Source organism: Pinus tabuliformis, chromosome 1_1, assembly GCF_031772625.1.
Source record: "Pinus tabuliformis cultivar Carrire ecotype Pingquan chromosome 1_1, CPIR1, whole genome shotgun sequence".
NCBI classification, from domain to species: domain Eukaryota; kingdom Viridiplantae; phylum Streptophyta; class Pinopsida; order Pinales; family Pinaceae; genus Pinus; species Pinus tabuliformis.
The window spans coordinates 371,809,273-371,821,251 of record NC_142297.1 but is presented as its reverse complement, the minus strand read 5'-3'; positions in this window follow the sequence as shown (position 1 = coordinate 371,821,251).

The window sequence follows — 11,979 nt, the reverse complement described above, 5'->3', positions numbered from 1 at the left end:
AAATGAAGGCAAATACCATGGGTCAATGCCATGGGCAACTACCACTATAAATACCATGGGTAGATTCTGTCCACTTTAACCATATCCACAAAAAAAAGAATATTACAAATCGATCGCTTCTTATTTAGTCTAAGAAGTTTATGTTTAGGAATTCCCCAAGATCCATAAAAGTAGAAACTTAATAGAAATTACTCATCAACACGAGAAAGTATGTTATTTTTATTGAGAATATTGAGCAAATGGAAAGATGCTTGTTAAAGTGGATGTTAGAGAAATTTGTAATGCATAGGTCTAACAATAACAAGAATTGTGTTACCTTTTGGGTAATTTTCTTAAGAATCCTAACTATGTCTTAAAAATTTAGCTCGGGGGATTAAATTTAAATGATATTCCTTATTGATTTTGGGAATGGGATGAGAGAGAGGTAGAAGATATTGTCTATTCTAAAAATAAACATCTTTTCACTTGTATCTTTTCCATGCATAATGTCTCTATTTCATAAATTAAATGGACAACCTTCTTTCCTTAATTCTTCATGAGAAACGATCCTTCCAAGAGGCATTAAGACCATTTCTAGACAAGTAAGGCCACCTACTAAGTCATAGATTCGAAATCCAACGACTCTGCTACGAGCTCACGAAGATTTAGTAACTCTTACTCTTCTCTAAATTCTCCAACAAATCAATGTACAAATGAATTGGAATTGGGGGCAAGAAGCCCTTTTATATGAAAAACTATAGTTTTTCTTGGCCATTACGAGTAAATGGTAGCTCAGTTTGACAAACCGTTAGCACTGTTGGAATTCTCTCACCGATCTCTACAATGGGTCTCCATGTTTCTCGTAATTTGAAACTTCGCCACAAAGCCATTTTTTCCATGAGGTCTCACTTTGGTGCATTAAATCAAATATCTTAATATGAGTCACATGTACTCTCGTACCACTTTTCCTTTGAGCTTTTAGAATTATGAGTAAAGTTTTGTCATGAGTAATCACTATTTACTCATTCTATTATGGCGCGTTGTGGGCCTTTCCCATGTGGAAGCATCATATAGTCACCTTTCTTCAAAGCATTAGAAATGAGTCACCCCTACATCTATGGAGTTTGTTTAAAGTCCCATTGAGTCCTGTTACAATATATTATCCATCTATGTGTCACATTCATCCAATTTTTCTTATATTTGACCTCCATATATCCTCATGTGCCTTTGAAAATCCTCTGTCTGTGTAATTTACCATCCCTTACAGAATTGTGTCAGTCACTACGAGGTCAACCTTGAATGTTATGCTTTGACAAGGTAAACCATAACTCCATGAGTCCCCATATCTTCCAATTATCATCCTCGGTGTTAGTCATTATTAGCCATAATGCTATGATCCTTGTGCCTTTGTTGAGGATTCATAATTGCCTAAACTCTGGTGGGCCTGCTTTTGTTAACGTCAACACATTTATTCTAGGAGAGTAGTTTAGAGGATAGTGTACCTTGGTTTCATCTTTCATCCTTTCTTCGTGCCTCTAATCAAGCAAAGTGAATCATTATTTCCCTTTTACTCGGTTTTTTCTCACATGCTCAAATTCAACTCATTATCACACAATCAAGAAACATACACTTGGTGGTTTAGTGATGTAGCAGATTTTCCTAGATTTTATGAGGTGTGTGTGAGATGTTCTAGACCTCATGAGGGGATGTCCCTTCAGGTAGCCCCTCACATACCTAGATGTCAGAAAATTATGATCTAGCCTTAGAAAAAGTTATTTTTATTTGAATGGCTTATTTTCTGCCAATTGCATAACTCACAACATGAACCTCTATTTGAAATGGTCCATTGAGATATTTAAATACCTCTCCTATTCATCAGGGTTTCTTTGGTTGTGATCCCCCCCCCCCCCCCTTCACGACACCAACGTGGGGGAATTATGTCTCATGTACTCAAATCAACATACTTAATTGTATCAATCCTGGCCACTGTATTCGAGGAAATTATGTATATGGGGATCATTATATCAGTGTATCATTTTTTGCCCCATTGATGCCAGCATATCATGTATCATTTACTATGTACCTCAGACCTAGATTGTTAGGCACACCATGATCATTTGTACTTGGTTATCTCTTAGGTATGTGCATATCTCCCCCACCTTATTTAGATCTTGTACTCGTCAATAAAAGAAACTTTTATCTCACAGGTAGGTTTTACCCCCTCCAACTTCACTCCTTCCTATTACTTTAGTGATCTCTCTCTCTCCCTATGACTTCCCTTCGGTGTTTTATGAAAGTGAAGCTACAACATATTTCCATCATACGATGTGCTCCTCAAACTCTTATGTTGGGCAACAATCTGTTATCACCCAAAAAATGATCACCTAGTCATGTATTACTAGGTTGATCAAAATGCACCATGTAGGATAGGTTTCTACATATTAAAACCTTCTTTTACCTTAGGAAATAATTTAGTAAACCAATTTCCTAAAGTATGTCGTTGTATTCTAGACTATTACATGCATGGGAATTTTAAGACAATTTTTTAAGACAAAATAAATCTTTTGTCTTAAAATGTTCAATATGATGTGCTAATAAAAAAGGTAAAGGATTAGGGGTTTGTATTTACACTATTGATGGTTTCTTCGGGAAGTAGAGTGATGGAGGTTGACAACAACTAATGGGATTTAGGGTGATGGAGGCTGAAAGCAGAAGTGTGCGTTGTGAGAGGAGCGATGGAGGCACTTTCAAAGAACGTTAATGGGTGGTAACATAGTTGGAGTACTTTTCGGGGTCTCCATCGATTGTGTACTAATATGTGTTTTTTTACTGTATTATTCATTTTGAATGCTAATTATATACATTGGTTGTTGTTATTAGCAAATTGTTGTGCTAGATTGGCAACATGGATTAGATTCACTTGAAGTATTGTTGAAAAATGTGGCAAGAAATTCTCAATTTCATTTTTCCTTGATTAAATTGAGAAAATTTGAATTTCCACATCAGCAGACAACTTGGATGTAATTAGCTTGTATGAAATGGTTTGTGTCACCCATTTTACTCAATCAATTCGAGTTGGAGGAGTTAGAGTTCAGTTAAGCATGTATGATTTCTAATTTGTAATAGTCAAAGTCAGTTATGTCAAGTTCTTTTCAGTTAAACTAGGTCTAATAGTTGGAAGAACTAGTGGAAGGCTAGTTGTGTAGTGAGACTTCAGTCAAATGCAGTGATCATATAGTTAAGTGATCAATCATCTCAAAATTGTTAGTGCATGCAAACAATTTGAGTTCCCTAGCTATGGTGGAGATTCCAAGGCAGTGTAATATTAGTTGTAGGCTAGTCTTGAGCATACATGTGTTGCATGCAGTCACATGATCAACCTTAGGAATTGTGCAATCCATTTTGGAAAGAAACTAAATAATAGGGGCCTAATTTCTCAAGGAATTGCACAAGGAAATAGGGGCTCAAGCAGAGGTAGAAATTTACAAATTTTGGGTTTGAGCTTCTAAGTGAGCAGAGGGATACGTTATTCACTTACGAGTTATGCACAGTTGAGTCAATCAATTGTAATACATCTATATTCATAAGATTGATGCAAGAAGGCATTGGAGTTATTAGAAGATTGCTTTCCCCACGAAAAATATTGTGTGCATGTATTTTATTTCTTATTGCATGTCTGAATTTTTTGTTCTAAATTGTGAATTAATTTTTGTAGAGTAGTAGAGTAGGTCTGTGTCTTATGATTTTGAAAAAACTTCATGATGAGTCCCAAATCTACACCATAATTTCTACATCGTATCATAGTAGGATTCACATTATAGCATGAATTTCGAATTTGTTTCTCAGGAGGTTCAAATTTGCAGTTAAGTGTAGCAAGAGCTCTTAGGAATAGAAAATATGATGTTCAACGGGCTGAGGCTAGAGTATTCCTTAGAAGGCAACTCTAATTTCATTGACTGCAAGGATCACATGGAGGAGGTATTCGATGACAATGGATTGCTAGAATACATGAAGAGAGATGTTACAAAACCAGCATAATCCGATGCCCAAAACCTTGCTCAGTCAAAGAAAGTTGTATCCATGGTGTGGATAATAATATTGGAGGGAGTACGAGACCACATTGTTAGCAATCTCCATGGGAAAGAAAATTGTTATGGAATGTCATAGGCACTCACAAATCTGTTCTGGAATAGTAGTGACCACAAAAAGCTGGTGCTAAAGGATAAACTTTGAAATATCAAGATGTAGAAGAATGACTTTACCCTGCAATATCTAAGGAGGTTCACACAAGTTCATGATGAGCTTGCAGGAGTTGGTGTTACTCTTTCAAAGGATGACTTGGTAAGAATATCCCTTCTAGGACTTCCCAAGAGTTGGCATACTTATCGAGATTAAGTGAACTGGAGGGAGAAACTACCGAATTGGGAACACTTATGGTATGATTTGGTACAAGAGGAAATAAGACAGAATACTAGACATGCCACCTCATCCAAGGGTAAGGATGAAGAAAAATTTTCGTTGGTTGGAAAGGGAAAGAAGGGAAAAGGGGAAGAAATCTCAAACCAAACCAGAATCCAACCAAGGGAGAAAGAAGAAAGATTTGTCAAAAATTAAATCCTTCCATTATCACAAATACGAGCACTATGCCACGAAGTTCCCACTGAAGGAGGCAAGTGGGAAGACCTTAGGAGGAATAGTGGGTGAAACCTTGGATTCATAGTGCGACCTTGACTTTACCCTTATCGCATGCATGCCCAACATAGTGATGGGGAGCGTATGGTACTAGGACTCAGGTGCATTGTTCCACATGACAGGGTGTAGAGACTTTTCAGTGACTTGGAGGAGAAATATCTCCATATGTACATCAAGCTAGGGGATGATGGAAGGCACAACATGAGAAGTATTGGTACAATCAACTTTCAAAGGGAGTCAGGCTCCCCTCTCAGGCTCAAGGATGTCATGTTTGTTGTAGGCCTAAACAAAAATCTCTGCTCTGTTGCAGTTTTGGAAGACCTTGGTTATGATGTGATCTTCAACAAAGGAAAAACATTCCTGAGACACATAGCCATGAGACAAGTGAAGAAGATCGAGGTTTGTGTGACGAATCTATATAAGTTAGATGTGGAAGATTGTGTTGCATTAAAAACTAAGGAAGAGAATGTGCAGGGCCATGATGTAGGTGAACTTTAGCACATAAACCTTGGCCATTTGCATCATGGCACCTCGAATAGTATACAATAAATATCCACTAGCCTCCCTAGAGGAGCACTTGAGCAGCAGGATGTATGCAAAGGATGTACCTTCGGAAAGTACATAAAATCCGAATTTCATGATTGGGACAACAAAGTGCACGTAGTCAAAGAAAGGATCCACTTTGATGTCTGTGGACCTTTCTTTATAGCCTCCACTACCCGACACAAATATTTTGTCCTTTTTATTGATGACTTCACACATAAGTGTTGGATCTCTTCATGCGGACAAAACATGGGACATTCTCCAAGTTCATAGAATTCAAGGCACTATTTCACAAAGAAACCAAGAAGAAGGTGAAGGCTCTCTGGAGCAATAATGGAGGTGAGTATGTGTTGAATGAATTTAAAAATTTATGTGCGAAAGAAGGCATTTGATGAGAGTTGACAACACCCCACAACCCACATCAGACTTGGGTGGTTGACAAAAATATCCCTAGCATTTTGGGAGCAACAAGGGTGATGTTGCATGACCAAGGTATACCTCTGCATTTGTGGGTTGAGGCATGCAATACAACAATTTGTTTGTAGAACTGAAGTTCTCATTAGATTCTTGGCATGATATTACACCGTAGGAGGCTTTCTCAGGAAGAAAGCCAGATGTGTCACACTTCGAGATTTTTGGAGCCTCTGTTTACTGCCATGTCTCCAAAGAATCAAGGAAGAAGCTTTACTCAACAGCAAAATTCAGGGTATTTGTGGGTTACACAAAAACTCCCCACAACTAACATGTGTACTTGCCATCACTCATAATAATAGTTATGTGAAGAGATGCAAATTTTGATGAGGAGAAATCTATGTGGTGCTCTCTTGAGAGGGAGATTTAGATGCCACCAAAAGATGAGATTTTAGCTCAAAAAGAGGAACCTCAAGTAGTTGTAGAGAAACCACAAATTTTGGAGCAAAGAGTGGAGACATTCACTAAAGCAAAACATCCAGAGAAGGCAGAAAAAGAACTAAGGAAGTTGATAGACTTGTGCAAGATGCGAGGGAGAATGTGGGATAAGCAAAGGAGGTCACCTGAGAGGTAAACTGGCAACATGGCTCTTATGACTGAGCTTATAGAGATTGAGCCATCCTATTTTGAGGAAGAAATATAGAAACCTGTATGGGTTGATGCAATGGTGGAGGAATATGAATCCATTGCAAAGAACCGTGTTTGGGAAAAGATCCCAAGAACAACATATAAATCAATAGTGGGTTTGAGATGGATCTTCAAGGTGAAGCAGGCAACAAATGGAAGAATACGGAAGTATAATACCAGATTTGTGGCCAAGGGTTACTCTGAAGTTGAGGGAATTGACTATGAGGAGACATTTTCTCTTGTAGTAAGGTACTCATCCATTAGATCAATTCTTCGTCTCGCTACACAGATGGGGTAGAATATCCACTAGATGGGTTTAAAAACAACATTTCTGAATGGGGTTATTAAGGAGGAGGTGTACATAGAGTAACAAAAAGGTTTTGAGACATTTGATCAAGAGTCTCATGTGTGCAAACTCAAGTGAGCATTGTATGATCTCAAGCAAGCACCTCGTGCTTGGTACACCAAGATCAATAGTTATCTCACCAGTTTGGGCTTCACCATAAGTGAACCAGATGTAAACCTCATCACATATTGATAGAAGGTAAATTTCTTATTATTGTCTTATATGTTGATATTTTTATTTTAACTAGTGATGACACATTGATCATATCTTGCAAGGGAATTTTAAATGAAGGACATGGGTCTCATGCACTACTTTCTCAGGTTGGAAGTATGACAAGGTGATGGGTAATTATTTGTTCTCAAGGCAAGTATGAAAATGAGATACTGCAGAGATTCTACATGGAGAGTTGTAAACCCATGGAAACACCTCTAACGAACAACTAGAGGAAGGAGGCTACCACTTCAGGTGAAGTGGATGTTAGCATTTATGGACAACTAGTGTGTCCACTCATGTATCTTGTGAACATATGACCATATATGTGATGTGCAACCAACGATCTAAGACACACTATGGTTAGGTCAACCAAACTATTTTGGAAGGCAACTAACCATGTTTTACGGTACCTCATAGGCACTACCCAGTTTGGGGTATGGTATAAATGAGTAGAGGGAGTGAAGTTGTGCGGCTTCACAGATGCAGGTTGGGCATGAAGTCCATTAAAATGAAAGAGTACATCAAGTTTAATTTTTAGTGTTGAGTTTGTAGTTGTTTCTTGGTACGACAAGAAGTAAAGATCTATGGTGCTCAGCTAGATAGAAGCATAATACATGGCTGCAAGTCAAGAAACATGTGAGGCGATATGGATGAGAAGACACTTGTTGGACTATTTGGTCAGATGATGGATCCAATTGTGATAATCAGATTTGCATCAATCTCTCTGAGAATCTTATATTTCATGATCAATCCAAGCATATAGATATCCAATATCACCATTTAAGAGATTGTATCTAGAGGTAGATGATGTTGCTACACTGCATTTTGATAAAGGAGTAAGATGTTGACATTTTGACAAAATCTTTGTCAAGAGGGAATTTTGAATTCCTTAGGTGCATGATAGGGGTGGTTGATAATCCATTTCTTGCAGAGAGGGAGTCTTAAAAAATGTAGCAATAAATTATCAATTTGATTTTTCATTGATTAAACTGAGAAAAATTGAATTTCCACATCAGCAAATAGCTTGGATGCAATTAACTTGTGTGACATGGCTTGTGTCACCTGGTTTACACAATAAATTCGAGTTGGAGGAGTTATAGTTCAATTAAACATGTATGATTCTTAATTTGTAACAATCAAAGTTAGTTATCTCAAGTTATTTTTAGTTAAACTAGTTCCAACTGCTTGAGGAACTAGTGGAAGGCCAATTGTGCAGTGCGAATTCAGTCAAACTCAGTGATCATCTAGTTAACTAATCAATCAACCCAAAATAGCTAATGCATGGAGAATTCGAGTTCCCCAGCTATGGTGGAGATTCCAAGGCAATGTAACATCAACTATAGACTAGCCTTGAGTGTACAGGTGTTTCATATAGTCAGATGATCAACCTTAGGAATTTCACAATCCGTTTTGTAAAAATTCCTAAATAATAGGGGCCTAATTTCTCAAGGAATTGCGCAAGAAAATATGGGCTCAAGCAAAGGTAGAAATTCTCTAAGTCTAGCTTAGAGATTCTCAGTGAGCAGAGAGACAGGTTATTCACTTGTAGGTTGTGCTTAGTTGAGAAAATAAATTTCAATACATTTCTATTGATCATATTAGTGAAAACATACATTGGGGTTTTAAGCATATTGTTTTCCTTAGGTAAAATTTTGTGTGCATGTGTGTTATTTGTTATTGCATGTATGAAATTTTCGTTCTAAATTGTGAATTAACTTCCAGAGAGTAGTAGAGTAGGCTTGTGTCTTATGATTTTGATTAAAACTTCATGACTAGTTGCAACTCTACACCATAATTTCTACAAGGATGGTGGAGGTAAATTACAGAATATTCGTTAGTAGACAATATGCCTACCTCAAAATATCTATGACAACTTTTGCGAGAAGAAGACGTTGAGGATAAAAGATTGGATTTTCGAAGAATTAGTCACAAAATTCACAAGGGTGGTAATTTTGGTTGCAGGTGTGGAGGTAGATGGATTAAATGTAATTTTGGCTACATGTATGTAGATAGACAAGTCACAGATACTCCTTTGATTTTTGTCGATGATGTGTTACTATTTGGTATATTTACCTCTTTTAATTGGTCTTTTCACTCCTTATGAATAATATTAAATATCATATGATTTATTCTTACCCAGATGATGCATTGCTAATGGAGATTTATCATATTTTTCGTGTTATCTCCACTGCATTGGATGCAAATTTTAAATATCTTAGATTTATGCTCCAACCTAATTGTTATGGAATTAAGGATTAGAGCTGAATTATAGAGAAAATCCACTGTATAGTTTTATCATGGGCACACAAGAGGCTCTCCCTAGGAGGAAAGTTGACTCTAGTTTGAGCAGTCCTTCAGAGCATCTTTGTATATTGGCTTCATATTTTCGCTCTGCCTAAGAATATCAGTAAATGTATCTTTCCAACTTCATCTTGGCATGGGAAAATTTATGTCATAAAGGATAGAGTGGGTCTGGTTGTTTTTTACTCTATATGGAGGCGACGGATGACCGAAATCATCTGTTTCTTTTATTCTCTAGAGTAAAATCAATTTGGAATGTTGTGGTTAATATGTTCCATTTACATGCAGATTAGAACTACTCCTTTGTGGTTTATTGTATTTGGCACTAGATTATTGAATATAAAACATTTCGACCACTTCCAATATACATTGGGTGTTCAACCCAAAGGATGCATTACTGCCCCAAGCTCCTTTGTTGTGATACATCCACCTCCGTCCTAATCAAAAAAGATAAAGGCCTTCGTGAACTTAGACATAATCTCGAACCCATATTCCTTTAGTAGATAAAACCCTTCTCTCATTTTCTGACCATGCCAATCTACCCTCCATCCCATATTCTCTCATGATCCTTGTGTAAACCACCATTTAATTCAAGGATGGGGATTTTGATTCCTACTCTAACCATATTTGTTAGATACTTTCCTCCTTTTCTTGCTTATGATTTCTTGATTTGGCCTCCTCTAAATATTCCCTACTCTCCTTAAATTATTTGAAAGGTATCCTTTGGTTACTAACCCCATTTTACCAGAGATCCTTGACATGTCCCTTGAAATTTTGGTTCAGCCCCATGAACTATTTTATGCCAGTGAGTCGAAAGCTTTAGATTTCTTTTCCACATATTCATTCATGACCAAACACTATACCACTAGATCTAAGAATCTTGTGGTTACTATCACCATAATAAATCTATATTGTATTTTAGATGAGATAAGAATTGTATATTGCCCTTTGTGACACTCCAAAAATATTTTGATGCACCCTATTTTTCTAACACTCTAGTATACTTTATGACCTTAATTTCCATTCCATGTTCATCCATGTGGATGCACTTTATGATGTTCTAGGACAACCTAATGTCCTTGTCAACTCCCTCTCATCCTCCTTGTCATGTTTTATAGGACTTGTGTATCCAACAAGAAATTTGGGAGATGCATGACATCAAGGTAGAAAATCAAGGGGTTTTCAAGTCATTTACTTAGGGTTCCCACTAGCATAGTCCCACCATATGATTCACCCAATCCCTAAATTGGGGTTTAGTGCTATTTCAATTAATTATTAGATGATCATGGTGGGCCATAATTCCAGGTTAAATGTTATGATTCTTCATAGGATATTATTGGAGACACTTTAGGAGACACCTCTTTCGCTAAAGGGTCAAGGAAGGATTTTGACTTCAATATCAAACCATCAACCATATCCTCAACATTTGTCCCATTAACCATATCCTCAACATATCAAACCAACAATCAAGAACACAACTGAGGTGAAGCATGGGAATCCTCTCTCTCCCATGTTGTTTAGGATATATATCAATCTATGAATGCCTCTACACTCCACCAACTGTGCATCAATAAAAATTTTGTTTGCCCCATTTTCCACCAAGATGGATACACATTGTCCCAACATTGTCCCTCTGATTGCCAAAATTGTAAAATTGGGATTTTCCATGTCAAAATTTTAATTCAAGACTTACCATGCATTGGACGGCCATTAACACAAGATTAGGACATAAAAATTGAATAATTGACACAATACCAAATATAATACATACATTGAGTTTTGTCTCACAAGGTATCTAGATGATAATTGAGCAAGTTCACATAAAGAGAGAAAGGCAGTGTCATGATACATTGTTCAATTTGTAATCAAGAGAATTATTTTGGATAAGGGAGAAGTAACATTTATTTTCTTTCTCATATAGAAAGGAAAAATTATGAATCAATGTCAAATGCCTTTTGTGAAGAAATGTTGTTGTAAAGGGTGTTAGACAGCTTGCATTGTAGGCAAGGCCCTCACACCATACTAGATTGTTTTAACCAAAGCATGTTAACCATGTCCAATGATCTCAAATTTCATGAGCATGTTCAATGAGTGAACATAAATGAGGGGTGTCAGAGTGGATAATAATCATAGCTTATAGTGGATGATTGTCATCGTACATAAAATCTGTGGTCGAAGTCATTTGTTTGGTGCCCAATATTGGTGAATCATTGTATTACATCATGGTAGCATATCTTGCCTTTTTTAAAGAAAAAATATATTGAAAATAAATTAAGTTATGTCTCATGCAAATGTTCAATATTGTTGTGTTGTGAGTGGTTTTCATATTATATGTATCATATATCTATAATCACTTATTTCAAGCCTGCCTTAAGAAATAAACGAAGAGGTGGAGGGCCTTTTCATAATAAGGACTCCCACCAACTCCTCTCCTCGTAGCAATCTTTCAAACATTAGCCCATATATCAAACACATGCCCTTGTTTCTCTAGTTTGGAAACCCTTGGATGGATACGACAGTGAACTACTCCAACCAGTTCTTTAACCATCTATTGAATGCCTTTGATTGGTATGTGTAAATGATTTTGATTGATTCTTGGAGAGGTGTGAAATCTAATTTTGCATTGACATAATACAAACACCAAACTTAACCCATGGTAGCCAAAATTTCAGCCTTACAACTCTCTCATCCAATATTAAATACTTCACTAATTAGTCAAGGGGTAATCTCCTTAAAAATATATTAAATATTAGAAGCATTCATATTAATTGATAAAATAAGAATATTATTTAATATTAAGTTATATT